The 17,015-nt window shown below is 39.3% G+C and overlaps 1 long non-coding RNA gene across 2 annotated transcripts; it reads right to left on the minus strand.

Moving 5' to 3' along the window:
• Window positions 1-338: 338 nt before the first annotated feature.
• On the minus strand, window positions 339-4,185 carry LOC134821081 (uncharacterized). 2 transcript variants are annotated; one of them, XR_010160969.1, is made up of 4 exons: window positions 4,124-4,185; window positions 3,511-3,602; window positions 595-691; window positions 339-406 (listed from the first exon to the last, which is right to left on the minus strand). It is a non-coding gene; the product is annotated as an uncharacterized LOC134821081 (long non-coding RNA). The 2 variants fall into 2 exon arrangements; XR_010160968.1 differs by having other exon boundaries at window positions 4,113-4,179.
• Window positions 4,186-17,015: the final 12,830 nt, after the last annotated feature.

Genomic DNA, 17,015 nt, shown 5'->3' on the forward strand with positions numbered 1-17,015 from the left:
GAAGTAAGGCCCTGCCTTTGATATTGATAATAAATTTTACTGTTGGAAACTTCATATTTTCTCTACTAGCAGGCTCCACACCTCCTACATCGACGCGGACGCACTGCCATAGCACATGAACGAGTTATGAACCTCAATTTTGTCTTGTCTATTCAAATTGGAATGTAAACATGCATACAGATCAATTTAACAGACCTTTATCTTTTACGAGAACAGTATGTTTCTGTAATCTTCAGGTAGGTCCTCCCATTGCATTTCATTAAACCATCATCAATAGCTTGAAAAATATGTCTGCAGGTGCAAGTTGGTCCTCTGATGTTCAGTTGGTGGGGCTCAGACTGGTGAGAGGATTTCACATAGAATACTCCATCAACGACCTTGCACACTTTGCTTGACCGTTTACCTTCTAAAATTACTGGCTGTTGTTCAAAAAATCAAACCAAGAGAGAACACATAATATTTTGTCGCTTTATAATTCAAATTATTACAAAAAAATACTCGATTCTCCAGAAATTTGCCTTGCACATATTATGTAGTGATATAGCACCAAGTTAGTGTCGTCGTTTTAAAGCGGGTTTGAAACTTTTAACTCACCCTTATCGTATTTCAGTCGAAGTTTTCTCTTCTTTTTCCACCAATCCCAGAGAAGTTTGAGTGGAAGAGTAATTAATGAGGGAAACGTAGAGTAACACTGATGAAGACAGAGAGTTACCACTAATGGGAGAGTAACTACTGAGCATGAGGGAAATGTAGAGTATCACTGACGAAGACAGAGAGTTAATACTGAGTGGGAGAATAACTTCTGAAGGAAATGTCTAGAGTAACACTGATGAAGATAGAGAGTTAACATGATTGGGAGAATAAACTACTGAGGGAAAGACAGAGAAGTTAACAGAGAGTTAACTTCAGTGTGAGAGTAACTACTGAGTACTGAGGAAATGTAGAATAACACTGATGAAGACAGAGAGTTAATACTGAGTGGGAGAGTAGCTACTGAGGGAAATATAGAATAAACACTGACGAAGACAGAGAGTTAATACTTAGTGGGAGAATAACTACTGAGCATGAGGAAATGTAGAGTATCACTGACAAAGACAGAGAGTTAATACTGAGTGAGGGAATAACTTCTGAAGGAAATGTCTAGAGTAACCACTGATGAAGATAGAGAGTTAACACTGATTGGGAGATAACTACTGAGGGAAAAGACAGAGAAGTTAACAGAGAGTGAACTCTCAGTGTGAGAGTAACTACTGAGTACTGAGGGAAATGTAGAATAAACACTGATGAAGACAGAGAGTTAATCCTGAGTGGAAGAGTTAGCTACTGAGGGAAATAATATAGTAACACTGACGAAGACAGAGAGTTAATACTGAGTGGGAGAATAACTACTGAGGAAATGTAGAGTAATACTGACGAAGACAGAGAGTTAATACTGAGTGGGAGAATAACTACTGAGCAAAATATAGAGTAACACTGACAAAGACAGAGAGTTAACTCTCAGTGTGATAGTAACTACTGAGGGAAATATAGAGTAACACTGACGAAGAAGAGAGTTAATACTGAGTGGGAGAATAACTAAGATGAGAGAAATGTAGAGTAACATGATGACGACAGAGAGTTAAAACTGAGTGAAAGAGTAACTACTGAGAGAAATGTAGAGTTACACTGATAGAGACAGAGAGTTAACTCTCAGTGTGAGAGTAACTATACTGAGGGAATGTAGAATAACACTGATGAAGACAGAGAGTTATTACTGAGTGGGAGAGTAGCTACTGAGGGAAATATAATAGAGTAACACTCACGAAGACAGAGAGTTAATACTGAGTCGAGTGGGAGATTAACCTCTGAAGGAAATGTCTAGAGTAACACTGATGAAGATAGAGAGTTAACACTGATTGGGAGAATAACTACTGAGGGAAATATAGAGTAACACTGACGAAGACAGAGAGTTAATACTGAGTGGAAGAATAACTGCTGAGAGAAATGTAGAGTAACACTGATGAAGACAGAGAGCTAGAGTTAATACTGCGTGGGAGAATAACTACTGAGAGAAATGTAGAGTAACACTGATGAAGACAGAGAGTTGATACTGAGTGGGATAATAATTACTGAGAGAAATGTAGAGTAATACTGACGAAGACAGAGAGTTAATACTGAGTGGGAGAATAACTACTGAGCGAAATATAGAGTAACACTGACGAAGACAGAGAGTTAACTCTCAGTGTGAGAGTAACTACTGAGGGAAATGTAGAATAACACTGATAAAGACAGAGAGTTAATACTGAGTGGGAGAGTAGCTACTGAGGGAAATATAGAGTAACACTGACGAAGACAGAGAGTTAACTCTCAGTGTGATAGTAACTACTGAGGGAAATATAGAGTAACACTGACGAAGACAGAGAGTTAATACTGAGTGGGAGAATAACTAAGATGAGAGAAATGTAGAGTAACACTGATGACGACAGAGAGTTAAAACTGAGTGAAAGAGTAACTACTGAGAGAAATGTAGAGTTACACTGATAGAGACAGAGAGTTAACTCTCAGTGTGAGAGTAACTATACTGAGGGAAATGTAGAATAACACTGATGAAGACAGAGAGTTAATACTGAGTGGGAGAGTAGCTACTGAGGGAAATATAATAGAGTAACACTCACGAGACAGAGAGTTAATACTGAGTCGAGTGGGAGATTAACTTCTGAAGGAAATGTCTAGAGTAACACTGATGAAGATAGAGAGTTAACACTGATTGGGAGAATAACTACTGAGGGAAATATAGAGTAACACTGACGAAGACAGAGAGCTAGAGTTAATACTGAGTGGAAGAATAACTGCTGAGAGAAATGTAGAGTAACACTGATGAAGACAGAGAGCTAGAGTTAATACTGAGTGGGAGAATAACTACTGAGAGAAATGTAGAGTAACACTGATGAAGACAGAGAGTTGATACTGAGTGGGAGAATAATTACTGAGAGAAATGTAGAGTAATACTGACGAAGACAGAGAGTTAATACTGAGTGGGAGAATAACTACTGAGCGAAATATAGAGTAACACTGACGAAGACAGAGAGTTAACTCTCAGTGTGAGAGTAACTACTGAGGGAAATGTAGAATAACACTGATGAAGACAGAGAGTTAATACTGAGTGGGAGAGTAGCTACTGAGGGAAATATAGAGTAACACTGACGAAGACAGAGAGTTAATACTGAGTGGGAGAATAACTTCTGAACGAAATGTCTAGAGTAACACTGATAAAGATAGAGAGTTAACACTGATTGGGAGAATAACTACTGAGGGAAATATAGAGTAACACTGATGAAGACAGAGAGTTAATACTGAGTGGAAGAATAACTGCAGAGAGAAATGTAGAGTAACACTGATGAAGACAGAGAGTTAATACTGAGTGGAAGAGTAACTACTGAGAGAAATGTAGAGTAACACTGATGAAGACAGAGAGTGAACAATGAGTAGGGGGACATAAAATATGAAGTGCATGATAGTTGAATTACTCACACTGTAACTTTGATGTTATTCGATGAACCAACAAATCTCACATAGGCACAGAATTTAGTGATCGTTACATCGTTTGCAACACCAATAAAAACCTGAAAAATGGAAGTAATGATGTACTATTATCTCTACTATAGTTCAGAGAATTGTTTCTGTCTGTACGACCGCCCACGTGCAAATTAGATGAGAAATAGGAAGTTGCATAGTAACCATGGTAACGAAGATTGTTGTTCCCACGTGCACGTGCAAGGATTTGAGAGAGGCATTTTGATCGGTTTTTGTTATTACGTGGTGTTAAGTGCGAGCTATATTTTAATTGGCTGTATCTTCGGTTGTGATGAATATTTTTTTGATGCGATAGAAACTGACTACCAAAGAATAGTATTAGCTTCCTCCCTGTGACCACGGGTTTTCTAGTATAATTATGTAGGGGACAAGGTTACAACGAAACAGAACATCTTACAATCATCAAAAAGCGAAGATTTTATATCAAGATTAATATACAATGTAATATATTATATTTTATATAATATATTGATATTATATAAAGGATCATAGCAAGTATGTTGAACCTGATCATAACAATTTGAGGTTTCAATACTTACGTCTCACATACCTAAAGCCAGTCAATATCTGTTTCAATGTTTCTATCATGGCAGTCCAGAGTAACTATAGCTGTATTGTCTTGCATGTTTATTATCAGTTTCGCATCAATGAGGCAGAAGGAAGTCACTGACGAAACGTATGCATTCAGCATTGCACAACTTGCAATGCACCTATTATGTTGGTAACCGTTGATGCTGTCTGCCAATTCATCACAGCAGATGAAAAAGCACTCGAAACAACAACCATGTAGCTCTTTCAAATTCAAGCTGTATAACTATAGTCTATAATGCATATTATAATATGATCTACTGATGCAGGCGAAGCTAGGTCAGGAACGCAGCAATGTGAAGTGTGAACCGACGAAACCGGAAACAGGTAACCAAAGATCTCTGAATTCTCTGGTCCATTATTCAGTTCTGATGTTTCACACACACATACCTAAAATGAAGTAAATGTTATGAACGGCTATTTTAAAAAGAATACTAGAACTTGTATTATTTTTCTTCCCAATATAAAGATATACCAGTAGTTTGGCTGTTCAATATATTTTCATATTATATAAGATAACTGTATCGAGTGTACTTCTATATAACAAGAATCAGCTCTACAAAAGAGAATTGGAGTTGCTAAAAAATAGCAAAAAAAACAAATACATCTAAGTTGAGGTCAAACACAATGAAAAGTTTTCCAATGTGAAATTAATAGAAACATTTCCAACGGAAGTTTTTTAGAGGGTGAGACCTTTTTTAAATAAATTGACTGTCTAAAACAGAATTGCATATACTGCATAGGCTCAATAAAATGTGACCTCCAGATCAGTAAAATTAGGGGTGCTGGGAGAGCTGCATAGAGTCCACTAGTATTTAATATTAGCCTGTACTGGCTCAATAAAATGTGACCTCCAGATCAGTAAAATTAGGGGTGCTGGGAGAGCTGCATAGAGTCCACTAGTATTTAATATTAGCCTGTACTGGCTCAATAAAATGTGACCTCCAGATCAGTAAAATTAGGGGTGCTGGGAGAGCTGCATAGAGTCCACTAGTATTTAATATTAGCCTGTACTGGCTCAATAAAATGTGACCTCCAGATCAGTAAAATTAGGGGTGCTGGGAGAGCTGCATAGAGTCCACTAGTATTTAATATTATACATTTATCACATGCCTTCTCATGCGATATCAAAACTTTCGCCCACGAGGCTTGCCGAGTTAGCGAAAGTTTCGATATTTCCCGAGGCTTGCCGAGGGTTATATCGACATTTTCAATCACGAGGCTTGCCGAGTTTTGAAAATGTTGATATCGCATGAGAAGGCATGTGATTAATGTTTTATCACACTTTCTTTGGAGCCAAATTTGGCCGGGAAAGCAGAATTTGATCAAACATTAGTTATAAATCTCACCAAAGCAAAACTAGACATGTCGAACGTTTATAATGTCCAAGCTATATGTATAGCTCTCGATGAGTTAGTATTTCAGATATCGAAGATACAATACGTAAAATTAGGATCTCACGTTTTCACATTTATGACACAGTGAATGCTGTACGACGCGCCCAATTTGCTTTCTTATACTGATACGTAGTGCATGTAATATTAAATATATTCACGCCTATGGGTCTCGTACTTATTGCAGTCTAGAATATTCCACCACAAGCGCGTCTTTGAATCATAAATTATATCCTAGATATCAATCAATGTGAGGTGATTCTTATACTTTATTTCTATTAGATATATTTTGAGTCATTAAAACTGAAGATGTATAATGTATAGAACATCTGTTTTAGTGTTGATTACATCCTAGTCCTTATCATGTAATACTAATCTGCGATAAGGTGATAGTATTTCCTGGTTGTTATATTTGAATTGGGCTGTGGCGCCATGATTGTCTATTCATAAGTCCACATTATACACTGCACACCCTAATTTACACCAACAATATTATCGTCCGTCTTGATTCTTGATTGTCTGTTATTTCAGAATGATTTAATCAATGCAACTTGTAATCGTTGACTTAGAATTTTATCAAGTATTCTGCTTAGATCTTAGTCAGTATACATCTTTACTTGCCATTATTTGCCATTATTTGGAGCCAAATTTGGCCTGGAAAGCAGAATTTGATCAAACGTTAGTTATAAATCTCACCAAAGCAAAACTGGACATGTCGAACTTATTTATGTTTATAATGTCCAAGCTATATATAGCTCTCGATAAGTTAGTATTTCAGATATTAAAGATACAATACGTGAAATTAGAATCTCGCGTTTCACATTTATGACACAGTGAATGCTGTGTGCCGCGCTGAATTTGCTTTGTACTGATACCTAGTGCATGCAATATTAATGTGTTTTCCGCCTATTGGTCTTGTACTTATGAGTCTAGAATATTCCGCCGCGAGCGCGTTTGATACGTAATTACATCATGCAAATCAATTGATGTGAGGTGATTCTAATACTTTATTTCTATTAGATATTTTTAGAGTCATTAAAACTGTAGATGCAGTATAATGTATAGAACATCCGTTTAAGTGTTGATTATACATCACAGTTCTTATCGTATAATCTGTATCTACGATGAGGTGAAAGAATTTCCTAGTTCTTGTATTTGAATAGAGCTGTGGGGTCATAATTAGTGTCTATTTATCAGTCCACATTATACACTACACTCCCTAATTTACATCAACAATATTATCGTCCGTCTTGATTCTTGATTGTCTGTTATTTCAGAATGATTTAATCAATGCAACTTGTAATCGTTGACTTAGAATTTTATCAAGTATTCTTCTTAGTTCTTAGTCAGTATTCATCTTTACTTGCCATTATTTGCCATTATCTGCTTCGAGCTAGAAATTATCTGAACTGGAAATTATCAGAACATTTGTAATATTCAAATGTATCTCTTCAACATTTTAGAACGCAGTACTCCACCAGCCTATAACCACCCTGGTCATGGCCAGGTAGTTCACCCGTACTGTTACCAATATTGAATTGGTCTAATGAATGGCAGCACATTAATCATCGGACCTGTTTGCCCCAGTGCCCAGACTAATTTATAACCAGATTAGCTGATTAAGTTACGTCATTCGTCCCTTGATATATTTATATAAATAATATATTTTATAGGATGTTTTTATTGCACTTATTTGCACTAACTAAAATTCAGTTAAAACTAGTCCTGGGATAGAATTTCCGCTCTTTATTGTACAGAATCTACATATAAGTCTCTTTATCAGTCTGTTTATAGATCAGCCACGAATTTCGCAAGCTAATCTAGGCGAAACCGGTTTGGAAAAGCCAAGCATAATTTCTGCACAATTTCTATATGGAATATGGCTCAAAGAAGGGATCAGAGGGGGTTAAAATTGAGGTCTGAAATGGCTGAAATCTGGCTTTGTTTTGTGTGTTTTCTTCGTTCGAATTAATCAAACATCGTCTAGTGTTTACTATTTTTTGTGAGGGTGACTGTAGTTTGTTCTGACACTTCCTTTTTAATTTCAAGTAAGCGATTAAGGAAATTAATTATCCTGATTGATTGTATCGCTGACAAGTACCAAAACTTTGTTAAACTTTCAAGTCTGCTTGTAAACTTTGATCTCGTTTTCAATAACCTTAAGTCACTTAAAGCTCGTACAAGCCAGGGAGTTTTTACTTTGTTTCATCATCCGAAGCCTAATTAAGCTTTGAACTATAAAGTGCAATAAAAAGGGAACAGCTTGAAAAAGTTTTACAACAAAAAATTTTATTTTGCTTGACGCATCTCAAACACAAGGAAATATTTTCAAAACCAGTTATAAATATAAATTTTTCCTTATCCTGGAAAGTTCATCTGATCATTGCATTAACGGTCATAGACTACTTCGGGTTGTTGATTTAAATCTTTATTTAAATCAGTACCTCACAGTAGTAGAACAGTTGTTGAGAGAGGGCTCCTTGTTCCTATGGGAATATCGGGCTCTCTCTGAGCAACTGATTGATATTTCATGCCCCCGGGTGAGAGCCAGTGCTCCCCATCTGGGCATGTAATATCAATTCTGCTTTCCTGCCAAATTTGGCTCGAAAGTGTGATAATAGCCTGTACTGGCTCAATAAAATGTGACCTCCAGATCAGTAAAATTAGGGGTGCTGGGAGAGCTGCATAGAGTCCACTAGTATTTAATATTAGCCTGTACTGGCTCAATAAAATGTGACCTCCAGATCAGTAAAATTAGGGGTGCTGGGAGAGCTGCATAGAGTCCACTAGTATTTAATATTAGCCTGTACTGGCTCAATAAAATGTGACCTCCAGATCAGTAAAATTAGGGGTGCTGGGAGAGCTGCATAGAGTCCACTAGTATTTAATATTAGCCTGTACTGGCTCAATAAAATGTGACCTCCAGATCAGTAAAATTAGGGGTGCTGGGAGAGCTGCATAGAGTCCACTAGTATTTAATATTAGCCTGTACTGGCTCAATAAAATGTGACCTCCAGATCAGTAAAATTAGGGGTGCTGGGAGAGCTGCATAGAGTCCACTAGTATTTAATATTAGCCTGTACTGGCTCAATAAAATGTGACCTCCAGATCAGTAAAATTAGGGGTGCTGGGAGAGCTGCATAGAGTCCACTAGTATTTAATATTAGCCTGTACTGGCTCAATAAAATGTGACCTCCAGATCAGTAAAATTAGGGGTGCTGGGAGAGCTGCATAGAGTCCACTAGTATTTAATATTAGCCTGTACTGGCTCAATAAAATGTGACCTCCAGATCAGTAAAATTAGGGGTGCTGGGAGAGCTGCATAGAGTCCACTAGTATTTAATATTAGCCTGTACTGGCTCAATAAAATGTGACCTCCAGATCAGTAAAATTAGGGGTGCTGGGAGAGCTGCATAGAGTCCACTAGTATTTAATATTAGCCTGTACTGGCTCAATAAAATGTGACCTCCAGATCAGTAAAATTAGGGGTGCTGGGAGAGCTGCATAGAGTCCACTAGTATTTAATATTAGCCTGTACTGGCTCAATAAAATGTGACCTCCAGATCAGTAAAATTAGGGGTGCTGGGAGAGCTGCATAGAGTCCACTAGTATTTAATATTAGCCTGTACTGGCTCAATAAAATGTGACCTCCAGATCAGTAAAATTAGGGGTGCTGGGAGAGCTGCATAGAGTCCACTAGTATTTAATATTAGCCTGTACTGGCTCAATAAAATGTGACCTCCAGATCAGTAAAATTAGGGGTGCTGGGAGAGCTGCATAGAGTCCACTAGTATTTAATATTAGCCTGTACTGGCTCAATAAAATGTGACCTCCAGATCAGTAAAATTAGGGGTGCTGGGAGAGCTGCATAGAGTCCACTAGTATTTAATATTAGCCTGTACTGGCTCAATAAAATGTGACCTCCAGATCAGTAAAATTAGGGGTGCTGGGAGAGCTGCATAGAGTCCACTAGTATTTAATATTAGCCTGTACTGGCTCAATAAAATGTGACCTCCAGATCAGTAAAATTAGGGGTGCTGGGAGAGCTGCATAGAGTCCACTAGTATTTAATATTAGCCTGTACTGGCTCAATAAAATGTGACCTCCAGATCAGTAAAATTAGGGGTGCTGGGAGAGCTGCATAGAGTCCACTAGTATTTAATATTAGCCTGTACTGGCTCAATAAAATGTGACCTCCAGATCAGTAAAATTAGGGGTGCTGGGAGAGCTGCATAGAGTCCACTAGTATTTAATATTAGCCTGTACTGGCTCAATAAAATGTGACCTCCAGATCAGTAAAATTAGGGGTGCTGGGAGAGCTGCATAGAGTCCACTAGTATTTAATATTAGCCTGTACTGGCTCAATAAAATGTGACCTCCAGATCAGTAAAATTAGGGGTGCTGGGAGAGCTGCATAGAGTCCACTAGTATTTAATATTAGCCTGTACTGGCTCAATAAAATGTGACCTCCAGATCAGTAAAATTAGGGGTGCTGGGAGAGCTGCATAGAGTCCACTAGTATTTAATATTAGCCTGTACTGGCTCAATAAAATGTGACCTCCAGATCAGTAAAATTAGGGGTGCTGGGAGAGCTGCATAGAGTCCACTAGTATTTAATATTAGCCTGTACTGGCTCAATAAAATGTGACCTCCAGATCAGTAAAATTAGGGGTGCTGGGAGAGCTGCATAGAGTCCACTAGTATTTAATATTAGCCTGTACTGGCTCAATAAAATGTGACCTCCAGATCAGTAAAATTAGGGGTGCTGGGAGAGCTGCATAGAGTCCACTAGTATTTAATATTAGCCTGTACTGGCTCAATAAAATGTGACCTCCAGATCAGTAAAATTAGGGGTGCTGGGAGAGCTGCATAGAGTCCACTAGTATTTAATATTAGCCTGTACTGGCTCAATAAAATGTGACCTCCAGATCAGTAAAATTAGGGGTGCTGGGAGAGCTGCATAGAGTCCACTAGTATTTAATATTAGCCTGTACTGGCTCAATAAAATGTGACCTCCAGATCAGTAAAATTAGGGGTGCTGGGAGAGCTGCATAGAGTCCACTAGTATTTAATATTAGCCTGTACTGGCTCAATAAAATGTGACCTCCAGATCAGTAAAATTAGGGGTGCTGGGAGAGCTGCATAGAGTCCACTAGTATTTAATATTAGCCTGTACTGGCTCAATAAAATGTGACCTCCAGATCAGTAAAATTAGGGGTGCTGGGAGAGCTGCATAGAGTCCACTAGTATTTAATATTAGCCTGTACTGGCTCAATAAAATGTGACCTCCAGATCAGTAAAATTAGGGGTGCTGGGAGAGCTGCATAGAGTCCACTAGTATTTAATATTAGCCTGTACTGGCTCAATAAAATGTGACCTCCAGATCAGTAAAATTAGGGGTGCTGGGAGAGCTGCATAGAGTCCACTAGTATTTAATATTAGCCTGTACTGGCTCAATAAAATGTGACCTCCAGATCAGTAAAATTAGGGGTGCTGGGAGAGCTGCATAGAGTCCACTAGTATTTAATATTAGCCTGTACTGGCTCAATAAAATGTGACCTCCAGATCAGTAAAATTAGGGGTGCTGGGAGAGCTGCATAGAGTCCACTAGTATTTAATATTAGCCTGTACTGGCTCAATAAAATGTGACCTCCAGATCAGTAAAATTAGGGGTGCTGGGAGAGCTGCATAGAGTCCACTAGTATTTAATATTAGCCTGTACTGGCTCAATAAAATGTGACCTCCAGATCAGTAAAATTAGGGGTGCTGGGAGAGCTGCATAGAGTCCACTAGTATTTAATATTAGCCTGTACTGGCTCAATAAAATGTGACCTCCAGATCAGTAAAATTAGGGGTGCTGGGAGAGCTGCATAGAGTCCACTAGTATTTAATATTAGCCTGTACTGGCTCAATAAAATGTGACCTCCAGATCAGTAAAATTAGGGGTGCTGGGAGAGCTGCATAGAGTCCACTAGTATTTAATATTAGCCTGTACTGGCTCAATAAAATGTGACCTCCAGATCAGTAAAATTAGGGGTGCTGGGAGAGCTGCATAGAGTCCACTAGTATTTAATATTAGCCTGTACTGGCTCAATAAAATGTGACCTCCAGATCAGTAAAATTAGGGGTGCTGGGAGAGCTGCATAGAGTCCACTAGTATTTAATATTAGCCTGTACTGGCTCAATAAAATGTGACCTCCAGATCAGTAAAATTAGGGGTGCTGGGAGAGCTGCATAGAGTCCACTAGTATTTAATATTAGCCTGTACTGGCTCAATAAAATGTGACCTCCAGATCAGTAAAATTAGGGGTGCTGGGAGAGCTGCATAGAGTCCACTAGTATTTAATATTAGCCTGTACTGGCTCAATAAAATGTGACCTCCAGATCAGTAAAATTAGGGGTGCTGGGAGAGCTGCATAGAGTCCACTAGTATTTAATATTAGCCTGTACTGGCTCAATAAAATGTGACCTCCAGATCAGTAAAATTAGGGGTGCTGGGAGAGCTGCATAGAGTCCACTAGTATTTAATATTAGCCTGTACTGGCTCAATAAAATGTGACCTCCAGATCAGTAAAATTAGGGGTGCTGGGAGAGCTGCATAGAGTCCACTAGTATTTAATATTAGCCTGTACTGGCTCAATAAAATGTGACCTCCAGATCAGTAAAATTAGGGGTGCTGGGAGAGCTGCATAGAGTCCACTAGTATTTAATATTAGCCTGTACTGGCTCAATAAAATGTGACCTCCAGATCAGTAAAATTAGGGGTGCTGGGAGAGCTGCATAGAGTCCACTAGTATTTAATATTAGCCTGTACTGGCTCAATAAAATGTGACCTCCAGATCAGTAAAATTAGGGGTGCTGGGAGAGCTGCATAGAGTCCACTAGTATTTAATATTAGCCTGTACTGGCTCAATAAAATGTGACCTCCAGATCAGTAAAATTAGGGGTGCTGGGAGAGCTGCATAGAGTCCACTAGTATTTAATATTAGCCTGTACTGGCTCAATAAAATGTGACCTCCAGATCAGTAAAATTAGGGGTGCTGGGAGAGCTGCATAGAGTCCACTAGTATTTAATATTAGCCTGTACTGGCTCAATAAAATGTGACCTCCAGATCAGTAAAATTAGGGGTGCTGGGAGAGCTGCATAGAGTCCACTAGTATTTAATATTAGCCTGTACTGGCTCAATAAAATGTGACCTCCAGATCAGTAAAATTAGGGGTGCTGGGAGAGCTGCATAGAGTCCACTAGTATTTAATATTAGCCTGTACTGGCTCAATAAAATGTGACCTCCAGATCAGTAAAATTAGGGGTGCTGGGAGAGCTGCATAGAGTCCACTAGTATTTAATATTAGCCTGTACTGGCTCAATAAAATGTGACCTCCAGATCAGTAAAATTAGGGGTGCTGGGAGAGCTGCATAGAGTCCACTAGTATTTAATATTAGCCTGTACTGGCTCAATAAAATGTGACCTCCAGATCAGTAAAATTAGGGGTGCTGGGAGAGCTGCATAGAGTCCACTAGTATTTAATATTAGCCTGTACTGGCTCAATAAAATGTGACCTCCAGATCAGTAAAATTAGGGGTGCTGGGAGAGCTGCATAGAGTCCACTAGTATTTAATATTAGCCTGTACTGGCTCAATAAAATGTGACCTCCAGATCAGTAAAATTAGGGGTGCTGGGAGAGCTGCATAGAGTCCACTAGTATTTAATATTAGCCTGTACTGGCTCAATAAAATGTGACCTCCAGATCAGTAAAATTAGGGGTGCTGGGAGAGCTGCATAGAGTCCACTAGTATTTAATATTAGCCTGTACTGGCTCAATAAAATGTGACCTCCAGATCAGTAAAATTAGGGGTGCTGGGAGAGCTGCATAGAGTCCACTAGTATTTAATATTAGCCTGTACTGGCTCAATAAAATGTGACCTCCAGATCAGTAAAATTAGGGGTGCTGGGAGAGCTGCATAGAGTCCACTAGTATTTAATATTAGCCTGTACTGGCTCAATAAAATGTGACCTCCAGATCAGTAAAATTAGGGGTGCTGGGAGAGCTGCATAGAGTCCACTAGTATTTAATATTAGCCTGTACTGGCTCAATAAAATGTGACCTCCAGATCAGTAAAATTAGGGGTGCTGGGAGAGCTGCATAGAGTCCACTAGTATTTAATATTAGCCTGTACTGGCTCAATAAAATGTGACCTCCAGATCAGTAAAATTAGGGGTGCTGGGAGAGCTGCATAGAGTCCACTAGTATTTAATATTAGCCTGTACTGGCTCAATAAAATGTGACCTCCAGATCAGTAAAATTAGGGGTGCTGGGAGAGCTGCATAGAGTCCACTAGTATTTAATATTAGCCTGTACTGGCTCAATAAAATGTGACCTCCAGATCAGTAAAATTAGGGGTGCTGGGAGAGCTGCATAGAGTCCACTAGTATTTAATATTAGCCTGTACTGGCTCAATAAAATGTGACCTCCAGATCAGTAAAATTAGGGGTGCTGGGAGAGCTGCATAGAGTCCACTAGTATTTAATATTAGCCTGTACTGGCTCAATAAAATGTGACCTCCAGATCAGTAAAATTAGGGGTGCTGGGAGAGCTGCATAGAGTCCACTAGTATTTAATATTAGCCTGTACTGGCTCAATAAAATGTGACCTCCAGATCAGTAAAATTAGGGGTGCTGGGAGAGCTGCATAGAGTCCACTAGTATTTAATATTAGCCTGTACTGGCTCAATAAAATGTGACCTCCAGATCAGTAAAATTAGGGGTGCTGGGAGAGCTGCATAGAGTCCACTAGTATTTAATATTAGCCTGTACTGGCTCAATAAAATGTGACCTCCAGATCAGTAAAATTAGGGGTGCTGGGAGAGCTGCATAGAGTCCACTAGTATTTAATATTAGCCTGTACTGGCTCAATAAAATGTGACCTCCAGATCAGTAAAATTAGGGGTGCTGGGAGAGCTGCATAGAGTCCACTAGTATTTAATATTAGCCTGTACTGGCTCAATAAAATGTGACCTCCAGATCAGTAAAATTAGGGGTGCTGGGAGAGCTGCATAGAGTCCACTAGTATTTAATATTAGCCTGTACTGGCTCAATAAAATGTGACCTCCAGATCAGTAAAATTAGGGGTGCTGGGAGAGCTGCATAGAGTCCACTAGTATTTAATATTAGCCTGTACTGGCTCAATAAAATGTGACCTCCAGATCAGTAAAATTAGGGGTGCTGGGAGAGCTGCATAGAGTCCACTAGTATTTAATATTAGCCTGTACTGGCTCAATAAAATGTGACCTCCAGATCAGTAAAATTAGGGGTGCTGGGAGAGCTGCATAGAGTCCACTAGTATTTAATATTAGCCTGTACTGGCTCAATAAAATGTGACCTCCAGATCAGTAAAATTAGGGGTGCTGGGAGAGCTGCATAGAGTCCACTAGTATTTAATATTAGCCTGTACTGGCTCAATAAAATGTGACCTCCAGATCAGTAAAATTAGGGGTGCTGGGAGAGCTGCATAGAGTCCACTAGTATTTAATATTAGCCTGTACTGGCTCAATAAAATGTGACCTCCAGATCAGTAAAATTAGGGGTGCTGGGAGAGCTGCATAGAGTCCACTAGTATTTAATATTAGCCTGTACTGGCTCAATAAAATGTGACCTCCAGATCAGTAAAATTAGGGGTGCTGGGAGAGCTGCATAGAGTCCACTAGTATTTAATATTAGCCTGTACTGGCTCAATAAAATGTGACCTCCAGATCAGTAAAATTAGGGGTGCTGGGAGAGCTGCATAGAGTCCACTAGTATTTAATATTAGCCTGTACTGGCTCAATAAAATGTGACCTCCAGATCAGTAAAATTAGGGGTGCTGGGAGAGCTGCATAGAGTCCACTAGTATTTAATATTAGCCTGTACTGGCTCAATAAAATGTGACCTCCAGATCAGTAAAATTAGGGGTGCTGGGAGAGCTGCATAGAGTCCACTAGTATTTAATATTAGCCTGTACTGGCTCAATAAAATGTGACCTCCAGATCAGTAAAATTAGGGGTGCTGGGAGAGCTGCATAGAGTCCACTAGTATTTAATATTAGCCTGTACTGGCTCAATAAAATGTGACCTCCAGATCAGTAAAATTAGGGGTGCTGGGAGAGCTGCATAGAGTCCACTAGTATTTAATATTAGCCTGTACTGGCTCAATAAAATGTGACCTCCAGATCAGTAAAATTAGGGGTGCTGGAGAGCTGCATAGAGTCCACTAGTATTTAATATTAGCCTGTACTGGCTCAATAAAATGTGACCTCCAGATCAGTAAAATTAGGGGTGCTGGGAGAGCTGCATAGAGTCCACTAGTATTTAATATTAGCCTGTACTGGCTCAATAAAATGTGACCTCCAGATCAGTAAAATTAGGGGTGCTGGGAGAGCTGCATAGAGTCCACTAGTATTTAATATTAGCCTGTACTGGCTCAATAAAATGTGACCTCCAGATCAGTAAAATTAGGGGTGCTGGGAGAGCTGCATAGAGTCCACTAGTATTTAATATTAGCCTGTACTGGCTCAATAAAATGTGACCTCCAGATCAGTAAAATTAGGGGTGCTGGGAGAGCTGCATAGAGTCCACTAGTATTTAATATTAGCCTGTACTGGCTCAATAAAATGTGACCTCCAGATCAGTAAAATTAGGGGTGCTGGGAGAGCTGCATAGAGTCCACTAGTATTTAATATTAGCCTGTACTGGCTCAATAAAATGTGACCTCCAGATCAGTAAAATTAGGGGTGCTGGGAGAGCTGCATAGAGTCCACTAGTATTTAATATTAGCCTGTACTGGCTCAATAAAATGTGACCTCCAGATCAGTAAAATTAGGGGTGCTGGGAGAGCTGCATAGAGTCCACTAGTATTTAATATTAGCCTGTACTGGCTCAATAAAATGTGACCTCCAGATCAGTAAAATTAGGGGTGCTGGGAGAGCTGCATAGAGTCCACTAGTATTTAATATTAGCCTGTACTGGCTCAATAAAATGTGACCTCCAGATCAGTAAAATTAGGGGTGCTGGGAGAGCTGCATAGAGTCCACTAGTATTTAATATTAGCCTGTACTGGCTCAATAAAATGTGACCTCCAGATCAGTAAAATTAGGGGTGCTGGGAGAGCTGCATAGAGTCCACTAGTATTTAATATTAGCCTGTACTGGCTCAATAAAATGTGACCTCCAGATCAGTAAAATTAGGGGTGCTGGGAGAGCTGCATAGAGTCCACTAGTATTTAATATTAGCCTGTACTGGCTCAATAAAATGTGACCTCCAGATCAGTAAAATTAGGGGTGCTGGGAGAGCTGCATAGAGTCCACTAGTATTTAATATTAGCCTGTACTGGCTCAATAAAATGTGACCTCCAGATCAGTAAAATTAGGGGTGCTGGGAGAGCTGCATAGAGTCCACTAGTATTTAATATTAGCCTGTACTGGCTC

This window comes from Bolinopsis microptera, chromosome 9 (assembly GCF_026151205.1).
Source record: "Bolinopsis microptera isolate Bmic1 chromosome 9, MBARI_Bmic_1.0, whole genome shotgun sequence".
Taxonomy (NCBI): Eukaryota; Metazoa; Ctenophora; class Tentaculata; order Lobata; family Bolinopsidae; genus Bolinopsis; species Bolinopsis microptera.